We start from the raw sequence: 13,122 nt of genomic DNA, 5'->3' as shown, positions 1-13,122 counted from the left end.
AACAAGTGCATGAGCTCTGTCAAGAAATTTGAGAGTAAATGGAACCTTGTGTGTGGGGGGTGGGGGGTGGGAGGGGGGTGGGAGTTTGAACTGAGGGCCTTGGGCTTGCTCAGCAGGTGCTCTACTACCTGAGCCACACCCCCCACCCCCTTTTGAGAAAAGGTCTCTATGCCTAGACCATCTCCGATGGAAATCCTCCTATTCATTCTGCCTGAATGGCTGGAATGACAGGTGCGTGCCATGATGCCTAGCTTTTTATGGGTTGAGATAGGATCTTGTCAACTTTTGCCAGAGTTGTCTTCAAACCATGACCCTCCCAGCCTCTGTCTCCTGAGCAGCTGGGATGACAGTTTGAGCCTAGCTACACGAGCCCACTCAGGTGTGCTATGATTTTTGATTCTGTTATCTGAGGTGTTCAAGTCTATCTTCTCCCATCCTCTTGTCTTCTCTCGTGGCTTGCTTCTTTTGAGACCTTCTAACTTGGCTGATAAAAGGGGCCAAAAAAAGAGCAGTGAGAAGAGTTTTTATTTCGGAAAGGAGAACCTTGCCAAGAGATTTGGTAAATATTAAACAGAGGGGCCAAGCATGGAGAAGAGCAGACAGTGGAGGAAGCGTATAGGCACGCATGCACCTGGCTTGCACGAGAGCGTGTGTGTGGATTAGGTATCACCCAAGTAGGTTGAGGGCGGGCGGAGGGGGGGGGGGGGGATTCCTGAAATAGACATGTCTAGAGGAACACTGGGGGGGAAGGGGAGGTGTTTATTGCCACATGGGGGAAATTGTTAAGGGCTTGCTGGAGTCTGGCTGGGCCTATCCCTTTTGCTTTGCAAGAGAAAGGATTCTGACTTTGGACTCAGACAACAAGGTTGGTTTTTTTTTGTGTTTTGCATATTTGGTTGAGGCTGACTGTAAGGACCAGGATACTGTCAGGGTCAGTGCTCCTGAGAAAGAGGAAGAGACCAGTCCAGGGCCACAGAGGCCTTTTCCAGCCAGTTCCAGTCGTAGTAGGAGATTGGTGAACATTTATTTACATGTGGGTAGGAGGCCCACATCTGCTTCTGTTTTCCCCTTTTTTTTTTTTTTTTCTGCAGGCTAGACTGAAAACTTCATAAATTGTATGAAACCCAAGTAAGCATAGATGTTAAAGAACATTAAATAAATTACATAAGTATGCCTACCTGTAACACTTTTATAAGGTAAATGCACGTGGGTTACTTTTGCCATAAATGTGCACACGGACCAAGATTTACTCTAAAGCCCCCTTGTTTCAGGCCGGCTGCTGATGAAGGTACTACTGTTTTACAACCCCCGCCTTCTCTCCCTGGCACACACTGTAGCTGGGCTTGGAAAATGCGATAATGATGCCATAAGTACTCTTGTGCAAAATTTGTTTTTTGTTCCAAAACATTGCCAATTCACGGCATATAAAACTACCATGGACGTTTCAGCCAATTTTTCTTCTCCCCAAAGAAGGCAAGCATTAATGAAGCGGTCGAGGGCTTGGGAAAATACGTGGTTGTTTCTTAAAATGAAATTTCTCCTCTTCTTGTGGTTTAGGCTTGTAGATTGTTCCGCGGAAATGCCCGTGCCTAGGCAAGCAGGCTGTGGAACTTGGTTTGTTGCTATGGTTACCTGGAATGACCACAGATACAGTGAATGCTCTGCCTCCCTGTGTCCATGTGGGTTCACCTGTGCTGGGAAATGACGCCTAGATCATCCCATTGGACGGAGTGAAAAAGTGAAGTCTCCCTGGACCAAGCAGAGTTGCAGTGTCCAGGTGCTGAGGCTGTTCTGGTGCCAGCTATTCTTTCTGGAAGTTAGTATGAGGCAGGGTGTTTAGAGGGAGGCTTCTGAATGCTATTTGCTAGGCAGCACCTCTAGAGTGCTCCACCCCTCCTCTGTGTCCCCCCCCCCCCCCCCCCACCTCGATTCTCTTCCTTAGCTTTTTTTCACGCAAGGCTCAGTGCTCTACCACTTGAGCCAAGCTTCATTTTTGGCCTTTTGGTAGCTAATTGGTGATAGGAATTGCACTGACTTGCTTACCTAGGCTGTCTTCAAACTGTGATCCTCAGATCTCAGCCTCCTGAGTAGTTTAGGATTACAGGCATGAGCCACTGGTGCCTGGTTTAGAACTGCATTTTAATCTAACATAAAAGAAGTATTTCTTGCCTTCCGACTTGCTCAACTCATGCAATATTTGCCTCCCGTTATCTTGTTTTCTCCACTTATAGCAAGATTTCCTATTAGTAGTTTAATAGGGGGGCTTTGGTTTCCTCACCTGTAAAGAACCAGGGAAGCTAGGACTTTAGAAGAGAAAGGGCTGTGTTGTGCAGTAATGAAGTCCCTGGCTTTGGAGGTGGGCAAGTTATGCCTTCAACCTGATTTAGCTGTCTCTTTGCTGAATCAGCTTCGAGTAAGGAAAATAATAACTCCCTCCTGTATGGGGCATAGTTAAGAAACTGATGTGAGGGTCAGATGGGTTCGTAGAAGTGGAACCCCTTCCCCTTGGTCCCTTGCCTAGCTTTTGGGAGGGGCTTGTTATTAATACTCAGAGTGCTTTGCAAAAGATAATGTCTTTTGTGTCAATGTAAGGAAGGCAATCTGTGGCCATTCTTACTACTTGGTTTGTGTCAGCACAGGAAAGCAAGAAGCAGCCAGAGAAAATGCAGATTGAAGGGACGTGAGCATTGCTGTTTTCACAATTCTAGCACATCGTGAATTGTGAGAGATACCCTGAAGAAGAAATTTTCAGGGAGGAAAAGGAACAGCATTAGGTGACCTGGATCAGTGTATGTGTCTAGGTTTTCAAGGTGTGTAAATAGACAAACAGCGGGTGTTCCAGTGCATCAGGTGTGGGCGTATACTGAGAACGGAAGCTGGTGAATATATGTTTTAGATGATCTTATGAAAGAAACTTTGGGGCCCATTTTTGATCATATGGGGGTGCTCAGAGTATATGGGGTGGCCCATATACTTGCTCCATTTGAAAGAGCAGCCACAAACTCTGAGTCACTAGGTGTGGCTTGCTTAACATCAGCGCCGAAAAGACCCTACTGACTGATTTTTGTGGGATTCTCTAAATAATATGTTGTAGTTCCAAAGGTTCCCATTGTTTTTGACTGTTCAAGAGAGTTGCTAGCATTGATAGAGCGCAAGGCAGGACTGCCCCGCCAGCTTGCCTCTCCATATGCGCTCCATTGAAAACATGTCCACATCCCAACCTTTCCTTAGCCCATCTCCCTACTGGGAAGAGTTAGGCAGCTGCATGACTGGGAACAATGGACATAGAGTCTTTATCAGAAAGAGATGTTAGAGCATTTAATGTACTGCTGTTCTTGTGTATTCTATTGGGAAGAGCGGGTACCCACGTTAACCTTACCATAAGTGTGATACATTTGAACATGCCGTTGAAGAATGACCTGAAGAATATGCATTTCTGCTGTGAGCAGTTTTGAATAAATCAACATAATAGCCCGCGGTTATTAACATATTATGTGAATTGGACAATGATATATACTTTGAGGGCCTTGAACTAAATTCACCAGCTAAGAGCCTATAGGATGGGCTCCAGGAGGGCTGGAGTTCTGGCATTGAGGTTGTCATACAAAGAAATGAACTACAGACTGCTTGCTGGCACAAGATTTTTTTTTTTCCTTTCTGGTAATACTCAAACCTAAAGTAAATTTTCAAATGCTTGGATTGTAGTGCAGAGTTGACTAATGTCAGATTAATTGGATCTGGGCTTCTAAATGTGAGTTCGTGTAGGTTACGAAGTTATTTTATTATCTAGAAACTTCTTTATACCTCCCCACCCCCACCTTTTTTTTTTTTTTTACTCCTCCCCACAGCCAAAATTTTGCTCCTGTTGCTAAGGTTTTCTTGTGAGACTTCTGAGAAACAGTGTATACTTTTTTTCCTGCTAGATTAAATGAGAAGTGGAGCTAGGATTTGGTAAACTGATGTTGAGATTTCATAAAAACTTTCAGTGTGTTGAAAGTTAAATTCCAGGGTAGAAAAGAATGAATGCTGCATCCAGACTCTAGGAGCCGGAGTTGTTGTTTTAGTACAACTCACAAACGTGTTGTGTGTGTGTGACTTTAGGTAGGTCTTTTCATGTTTTCACTTTGTAAGTTGGGGGTGGGGAGAGTTGTGTGTCATTCTGCGCTGTGACTACAAAATGGAAAAATAGTATAAGAGAAAAGAGCTTTGCAGTCTTTGAGAAGCAGAATTTGCTTTATATTGTTAATTCTCTCTCTTTTAAAAATATTATTTAAGTAGTTGTACAAAGAGGTTTCAGTTCTAGAAGTTAGATTATCAGTATAATGCACCTTGATCAATGTCATCTCTTCCATCATTCTCTTCCACCATTCTATCCTTCCGTACAAGTTATATAGTTTGACTTTTATATAATGTACATTATTTGCTCACTTTGTCCATTTGTATGCCACTCCCTTGATCGTTGAGGCTGAAACTCAAGATCTAGGCCCTCTTTCCTAGCTTTTATGCTCAAGGCTGGTACTCTACCACCTAGGCCACAGCTTCATTTCTGACTTTTTGGTGGTCCATTGTAGATAAGTGTCTCCTAGACTTTCCTGCCCACCATGGCTTCAGATTATGATTCTCAGAGCTCAGCCTCCGGAGTAGCTAGGGTTACAGATATGAGCCAGTTCCTGGCCTCTCTGGGTGCCTTTAAAAGCAATTTTTAATTGGGTACAAGTTTTCTTCCATGGCATGTGACATAATTTTATGAACTTCAGTTAGCTCCCGAAGTGCCTTTCAAAATGCTGTTAGGTTTGAAAGCATTCAGTGCTTTGTTAAACCTGCCTGGAGACACAGTTTTCAGATACCATTCAGTTCATGTGAAAATGTGCTGGACAGCTTTTCTTACAAAGAATAGTGGGTGAGGCGAGACCCTAACAACTCCCCTGTCTCATCAAAATGCAATAACTGTACAAAAAAGATTTTGAACGTGTCAACTCTGCCTACTCTTCCTTTGCTTCCTATAGCCCACATACCTGAGGACTCTCACTTAGGGACTCAATAAATGGCCCCTCTGAAAGGGGATTACCCAGAAGCCCTTGTCATGATCCAGGATACTGGGAAGGGGTTAAGAAGGGGAAGCGTGTGTGTGTGTGTGTGTGTGTGTGTGTGTGTGTGTGTGTGTCTGTGTGTCTGTGTGTCTGTGTGTCTGTGTCTGTTTTCCTGTAAGTCCTGAACAGGAATCAGGAAAAGAGAGTCTGCCATGGTGATAGAGTTCACAGAATCCAGAACTCAAGCATTAAATGACTATTGGATGTTAGCTATGGGAGGCTTTGCAGGCAGGAGGAGGTTCTGAACCCCAGGCATTTTGAAGGACTCCAGTAGTAGATGTTGATACCAGGATCTTTGGTGCCTCCCCATGGATTTGCTTGGCCTTATAGGTAACCCCTTTCCCTTCCCCTTCCTTTTGCCTGCTTACACTCTGCTATGACTTTTTTTTTTTTTAACCTCACAGATGCCCTCTAGATGTCCTTGGGCTCCCAATTATTCCTAGAGCTCCTAATGTAAAAACAATGAGGAATGAGGAGTGGGTTATGCTTATGGATGGAGGGGAGAAGTATGCCAGGCAATGTTACTAGCCACTGTCCAGCCCGAGGCTGACATAGCGCCTACCAAAGGAAGTCCAGGACTGGCCATCATCTCCTGAAAAGCTCAGCGGGTGGGTCGACCCCCATAGAAAGGGCTTGTGGACAAGATGGACATTAGGAATAGCATGTGTAGTCAGAGGGGGAATGGGAAATTTGCAGATGTTTAAAAGAAGTATTTCAGTTTGGTCTTCTGTCTGAGGAGGATTTCTGTATGCAGTTGGTATATTGTACATCCACTGAGGGCATGCTGGCTATGGCGTGTGCCTCTCTATAGCTTCTCATTTCTACTTGTGAATGTTTAGATCTACAGGGCTGAGTCCATTTTTGAACCAGATAGTCTAGAACTCTAATCAGAAGGGTTATTTTGGTGATGAGAGAGGGCTGGCTGTTGGTTAAGTTATTGCTCAGGTCCTAAGATTGAATTCTGAAGAAGTGAGATGAGTGTGGTATTCCACTTCTTTTCTGACTTCAGATCCACAAGCTTTGTGCTCTGTTAGATCTGCTAATAAAACCAAGGCGTGGGGATCGTGGTGTGGGAGAGACTCCCACAGTCCACGGATGTCACAAGGAGTCCATGTTTGGTGTTTGCCTGGTAGAGGGCTTTCTATGTTTGCAGTTGACTTGTTTGAATGTGTGCAGGGTGTTTTGGAAGTAAGTCTTGTGAAAGCCCTAAGGCCTCGGCGAGGGCTCCACTGAAACCCTCAGTGCCCTGTTCTAGGGCAGAGGGTTTCAGTAGGAATGATGGTTTGGGTCAAGATCCTGGAATGGGCAGACCATGGCCGGCCTTGCTGCTAGTTAAGAAGGCCAAGGGTTTTGACCATAATGTCCTTATTACCTGTGTGACAGGAACGTTGCTGAATATGGAAGCTCCTCCCCCTTTCTAAAGTTGGAAAGTCTTATCTAATGAAACTGTGACAGGGGTCAGAGACCAAGCAAACAAGGGAACCATTGACTCCAATAGCCAGTCATTGGCATCCGCAGAGATCGATGTTGCTTAGGGACATCTGAAATGCTGTCCTCACTAGGGGACATCATGCTTGGGAGCTGCCTTTTTCTCCTTTTCTCCTGTGGTGTTTTCTTCCTCCTTGTTTTCTTATTGCACTTCTTGGGTGAGGTGGTGGTCAGGGGCTCTTATCCTCACAGAAGATTGGTGGAAGCCAACCTTTACTTAGCTTTTCCTCAGCAAACATTTCAGGGAAGCATTCTGATTGCCTTGGATTTAGGTTGGACTGGGTGCCCTTTCTGAGTGAACCAATCAGTGAATTGAAAGGAGGAAAAACTGTTAAGATGATGGGGAGGGGCTTCCCCTGGGTCACATGACAGGGTGGTGTGCGAGAACTCAGTGGGGGGTGTGGGTGGGGGAATTAGAAGGAATTCAGTTCATTTAATTTTGCATTTACCGGGCCTGAAAAGTTCTTTGGCTTTTGTCAGGTATCCGTGAGTGTCCTTGGTGCCTGTTTTCTCCCTTCTCTGTGTATTTTGACCCAAGCCCCAGTCATGGACTTCACTTTCCATTGAAGCTGATGTAATCCCTGGTCTGTTGCCTTGGGCCCGATTGCTTTGGCCTGGCTGTTGTAGGAGGCCACTGACCCAGGAGAATCCTGCAGATAGATAGTGAGTGATGTATGTGTTCGGCCAGGTGTGTAGCTTCCATGAAGTTCCCAAATCTTGTGGACTTTCCATTTATTTATTTATCTATCTATCTATCTATCTATTTATTTATTTATTTACTTATTTATTTAAAAAGCAGTTGGTCCCACAGTGATGAATGGTGGTGAGGAAAGCAACTGTGTTCAGATCACTACAGGTCTTTGTCTGGCCTGCCCTCTGTGGTGCTGGCCCTTCTCTCTGCGCTTCCGCTTCAGCTGGGAAAGCCTTGAGGGAGGGTATTCGAGGTGGACCTTCCGTCTGGCGAGCCTGTTGTGTGCCAGACATTTAGATATAAATTTACTAACGATACAGCTCACCCATTTAAATTGTGCATTTGGTGGTGGTGGTAGGCCCGAGAGTTGTACAGCCATCACCACCTTCCTTACTGGAACTTGCCCCGTAGCGCTCATTTTCTACTTCCCACAGTTCTCCCAATTGTAGGCGATGACTGCTTCCATGGATTTGCCTGTCCCGGCAGTTTCCTATCAGTGGAATAAGAGGATAGATGGTCTCAACGACCGGATTCTTTCAAGGCACGGAGAGGGACTTCTGACAGAGCTTACCTAAGCTCTTCTCTAAGCCCTGGCTTCTAGGAAGCTGCCGATTTTCTTTTCCTCCCCTCTGTTCAGCCTCACTCCCCCATTTGCTATAAGAAGCTGGGAGACAGATGTCTGGGTTGACTTTGTGAGTGGGACATGAGCCATGGGAGAACGAGTCATAGAACGTTGGGTGGAGGCAGCCACTGGTCACCTCTGTGGCCAGGGAGAGTGTTAAGCAGACGTTTGCCCTACTTGTATCTTCGTGGAGGCACCAGGACCGAGAAGATGGAGCCCCTGTCCTTGGTGACATCAGAGTAGATAAGGATGGTGCTGGTTTCCCTGCCGCTGAAAGTCACTCCTGGGGAGTTTCAGGAAAGATCTGTAGGTCTCGCCTTTATAGCTCACACTCTGCGGGGAGAAGTCACTTACTTTTCTGTCTACTGAAGCAGCAGCAGCAGGAATGTTATCAGTGTTGGAACTGGGCATGGGCCCAAACCCTGCTGGTGCCTGAAGTGAAACCGAGCTGAGCCCCAGACGGCTGGGTGGTTTATGTGCGAGCTGGCGTTCACCAGTCTAGGGAGATTTGTCCTGGCCAGTCTGTGGGTTCTGACAATAAGGTGGTGACTGCCACCAGGCAGACTCATGGAGGACTTCCACACCCTCCTGACTGGAGTGGATTCCCATAGGCAGTGTGTGTGTGTGTGTGTGTGTGTGAGAGAGATGTTAGTGTGAGTTAGTAGTGTGATGTTAGTTAGGTGGGGGGGGGGGGTACTGGGGGAGGTTTGTTGATGTTCCTGCCATCAGATAACTCATTGAAGTGACCAGAGATTGGGAGGGCTTTTCAGATTCTGTACTTCCTTTTAAACTACAGCAATAAAAGCAGCTGGGCAAATGGATAGTGCTTAGCAAACTGGTGAGGAGAGTTTTTTTTATGGAGAGTGAAAGGTGACTTGGGGGTGCAGCAATCTGCTACCTTTGGGGAGATGGTAAGCAATGGCTCTGAGAAGTTTCCAGTGTCTAGGCAGGAATGTGAAGACCTTGGTTCTCAAGGTTCCTTTTGTTGAGAGGATGGGGTGGAACTGAGGGAATGAACTGAGGGCCTTGGACTTGCTGGGCAGGCACTCACTCCTTGAGCCAAGCCTCCATCCCTTTTTGCTTTGTGGCTGTCCTGGGTTGGGCTATGATTCTGCAGGTGTAGCCAGCCATTGTGCCTCTTCCTATAGTTTGGATAGCAGGTGTGTATCACCGTGCCCAGCCACTGAGTGAGATGGACTCTTGTGAACTTTAAACCCGCTTCAAACCTTGGGCACTCAATTTATTACTCCCATGTAGCTAGGATTACGGGCTTGAGCCATCATACCTGGCTCAAGCCTGGCTCAAGGTGTCTTCCTGCCTGCCTTCCTCTCCCTCTTCCCTCTTCCTCCCTCTCCCTCCCTCTCCTCCTCCTCCCTCCCTCCCTCCCTCCCTCCCTCCCTCCCTCCTTCCCTCCCCCCTCCTCTAATGTGAGCACCACATACACAGGTGCTAGTCCTGGGTCTTCAACTCAGTACCTGAGCACTGTCCCTTAGCTATCTTACTCAAGGCTGTCACTCTACCACTTGAGCCACACTTGGCTTTTTTGGTGGTTAATTGGAGATGAGTCTGGACTTGCCTGCCTAGACTTGAACTGTGCTCCTCAGATCTCAGCCTTCTGAGTAGCTAGGATCACGGGCTTGAGCCACCAGGGTCCAGCTCTCAAGGGTTCTTAAGAAATTCATGTGTGGTACTCCAGCTTCTGAGCTAGAGTAACAGCACTGTGGGGGTCCCCTCCCAGAATGCTCCCTCCGTCATGGGTATGGCAGATGGGGTGCATGGTAACTGGTTCTGCTTTACCTGGGAGGGTCTCTATTTTTTCAAGCTAATGTCTTCGTGGTCCACAGGTTTGACCTCAGGTGGAGTTCAAGGTCTCTTCCTGCCTGGGTCCCCGAGAGAAAGCCACCCAGTTACCAGTTACCTTGGTGACATTTGGCCTTAAAAGCCTGGGTTGTTTTTTTTTTTGATGATCATGGGTGTTTGGATGTAAAGGTTTACAAGGCATTCTTGACGCTTCCCTTCCCTCTGCCTTCCTTTCCCAACCTGTTCATCTCGGCATGAGTCACTTTGCCGGGCTGTCAGGCCCTGCTGCCCGCCCGCCCTTCTTTGTGGCCTGGCCACTCCTGGAGGAGTCGCTGGCCCAGCGTCCAGAAGACCGCACCCCAGGAACGAGGGCGATATAGCAATCATTTCTCTGCACTGGCGTTGCGCACCGGGCCCTGCAGCTTATCCATCCTGAGTCTAGGCCTCTGCAGGCTCTTGCTGGTTTGCTGAAGGGTGTGTGTGTGTGTGTGTGTGTGTGTGTGGCGGGCGGCTGGGGAGGGCTGTCCCAGGCTGACTCACATGCCAAAGGTCAGCTGGGCCGCCGGCGCCAGCACCTTTCTTCCTTGAGCACACACCTCATCTTGGATCTTTATTCAGAACATTCTGGATTTATGAGTTAAGACATGGGCTCACTTTGTTATTTTGTACTTTCCATTCTTTCTTTAAGGAGATCAGAGATAAAAATAGCATCATTTGCCAACTTGCTACTATCAGTCCCATTCTTTCCGGAAAAGCGCACGCGCGTGTGTGTGTGTGTGTGTGTGTGTGTGTGTGTGTGTGTGTAGTGGAAGTTTCCTGGAGGGTCAGGCTATTAGGGATGAGCATCTTCTTAAAGCTGTACCTTTTAAAGAGGCCTCAGCCACACGCCTGGCCCCTTGCTTCACTCCCGTCTTCAGCTCTCCTAGCCTTGCCCTTGGCACTGTTGGGGGCTGTGTGGGACCCTGGCATGGTGCCAAAGGCTCTGCACGGGTCATGGGGAGGAGGGGGCTGGCATGTTTATGCCACCATCATTGCCGTCCCATGCCAGCTTTGGTTCCAGAGCTTGCATTTGGGGATGGTGGCTGCAGTGCTCTGAGTATTTTCAACCCGAGCCTTTACCCAGTCCCTTTATAGATATGGCAGCTACTCTTACCTCAGTTGTTTCCACTGGGTGACTGTACCACAGAGCTAGCTGGAGATGGTGATGGCGTGGGGTGCGGTCTCATTGAGGGGGTAGAAGCTAGGGTGCCATTGGGCAGTTAGCCCACCATAGAGAATCACCCAGATGCCAGGGAGCACTTGGTCACGTAGAAGTGAGAACGAGCCAGGAATAGACGAAGATATAGCAAAGGAGATCTTCAAGTGAATGGCAACTCCGTTTGCAAATGCACATTTCAACTTGCTTTTTTCTTTCTTTCTTTCTTCCTTTTTTTTTTTTTTTTTTTTTTTTTACATGTTGCCCATTACTGTATATGCTTAAAAGATAGCTTAGTAGTTTTTTGGAGTATTCTTTAAAAATATTCACACAATTTGCTTTTCTAGTTACCTAATTGCTTTTATTTTTAAACTAAGACCAAATCTCAAATAACCTTTGCTTCTAAAGCTTTCTTTCTGTTTTCCTTTCCTTTTCTCTTCCTTCCTTCCTTCCTTCCTTCCTTCCTTCCTTCCTTCCTTCCTTCCTTCCTTCCTTCCTTCCTTCCTTCCTTCCTTCCTTCCTCCTCCTTCCCTCCTTCCCTCCTTCCCTCCTTCCCTCCTTCCCTCCTTCCCTCCCTCCCTCCCTTCCCTCCCTCCCTCCCTCCCTCCCTCCCTCCCTCCCTCCTTCCTTCTTTCTTTCCTTCCCAGTCCCACATTACCTTCTAGGACCCACATTTTGCCTTCTGAATGCTGTTCTTAGAACAAATCATCTATTGACAGTACATCATAGATTTTGTGGCTCTCCGGTGACATTTCTGGGGAAGTAAATGAAAGGTGTAAATTAAGAAAAGCAAGTGTTTGTGGCTCTCACTTTAACCTTCTGTTATGTTAAGTGGCTCTGCTGCCGAGGGCTGTCACTGCTCTTGAGGACTTGGGAAAATCCACAGCTCGCTGTGCCATTAGTTGCCTTTAGGAGAACAGGATGTTTGATGTGAAAATTATATGGACAGATCTAATTGGGTGCATTTTCACCCCTCCAGATAGCAACTGAAAGGGAGATGCTCCCCCTTTCCCGCTTTTCTAGCTAAATTGTTTAACCCTAATCTTAGGCTATTCAGAATCACATTCCAGTAAAGCAAGTGTCTTTTGTTTAGTAGCATTGTCTGTATGGCCCAACCCCAAACATTTTTAGACATCTGGAGAGAGCTATCAATCCCCCCTGATTTGACGAATGATAAGACCTGTGACCCTCATCCCTCCCCTATAATTTATGGTCTTTTTCCTCATGTCCTGTGGAAATCCAGCCAGCCAAGTGAAAGAAAACAGAAGCTTTTTAGGCCTCTGCCTTTCCCCTGTAAAATGAGGATAGTAATTCTTCTCCTGCCCAGTCATGTTATTCATTTCCAAGAAAATGTGCTTCGAGTTAAATATAAAGCATTTACCCAGAGATGAGCTAGTGGCAATTATGTCAATTTAGACTCTAGAATTGAAAAAAAAAAATCATCGTATTCACATACTGTTCGACTCACTATTTAAAGTGGCTTTTTAGTATATTTACAGACTTAAGCAACCATGGCCATAGTGAGACTATTTTCATCAACTTTTCCCCATCCACCCCTCGCAAATCCCTTCATACCTACTAGCTCTCACCATTCTGTCTCTCGATTCCCCATGTGGCTTTGCCTAGTCTCAGCATCTCGTAGATACGTAAGATTGTGGAAATTTGTGGCCCTCTGTGAGTGGCTTCCTTCGCACTATTTTCAAGGTTTATCTATGTTGCACTTCCTTCATTGTATGGTTGAATAACATCCCACAGCCTAGACGAACCACATTATATTGATTCAAAAATAGTTAGTTTTTTTTTTTTTTAACATTTTGAAACTTAGTGGATTCCCTGTTTTAGAAGTTAAATGTCCTCATGGTAATGATCATTTAGGGGGCAAAGATGTGTTGAGTAGTACACATATTTTAACAAGTATGTATCTTAACAGGATCTCCGGAAGCAGCCATTGGGGCAAGATGACTTCAGAGTTCATGGTCTCTGAAGCATTACAGATCTTTAATCAAGGAAATGGTTACTATTTCTAGTTACTCTTTCTGTAGGCTTGCTAAGGATTAGGACATTATCTCCAGTGATGCGAGCATTCCTCTGATAAGAGCTATCTCTCTCTCTCTCTCTCTCTCTCTCTCTCTCTCTCTCTCTCTCTCTCTCTCGTGTGTGTGTGTGTGTGTGTGTGTGTGTGTGTGTGTGTGAGTGTGTGTGAAATCCTTCCAGGTGGGGTTGATTATCAGTCAAC

At 46.3% G+C, this 13,122-nt stretch overlaps 1 protein-coding gene across 31 annotated transcripts in view; it reads left to right on the top strand.

Annotated features, from left to right (window-relative positions):
- Tcf7l2 (transcription factor 7 like 2) overlaps window positions 1-13,122 on the top strand; it is a 201,530-nt gene that overhangs the window by 105,113 nt on the left and 83,295 nt on the right. The window lies entirely within an intron of this gene.

The sequence above is a fragment of the Perognathus longimembris genome, chromosome 2 (assembly GCF_023159225.1).
Source record: "Perognathus longimembris pacificus isolate PPM17 chromosome 2, ASM2315922v1, whole genome shotgun sequence".
Lineage (NCBI taxonomy): Eukaryota > Metazoa > Chordata > Mammalia > Rodentia > Heteromyidae > Perognathus > Perognathus longimembris.
The sequence above is the reverse complement of the archived record's forward strand: the minus strand, read 5'-3'. Positions and strand labels throughout refer to the sequence as shown.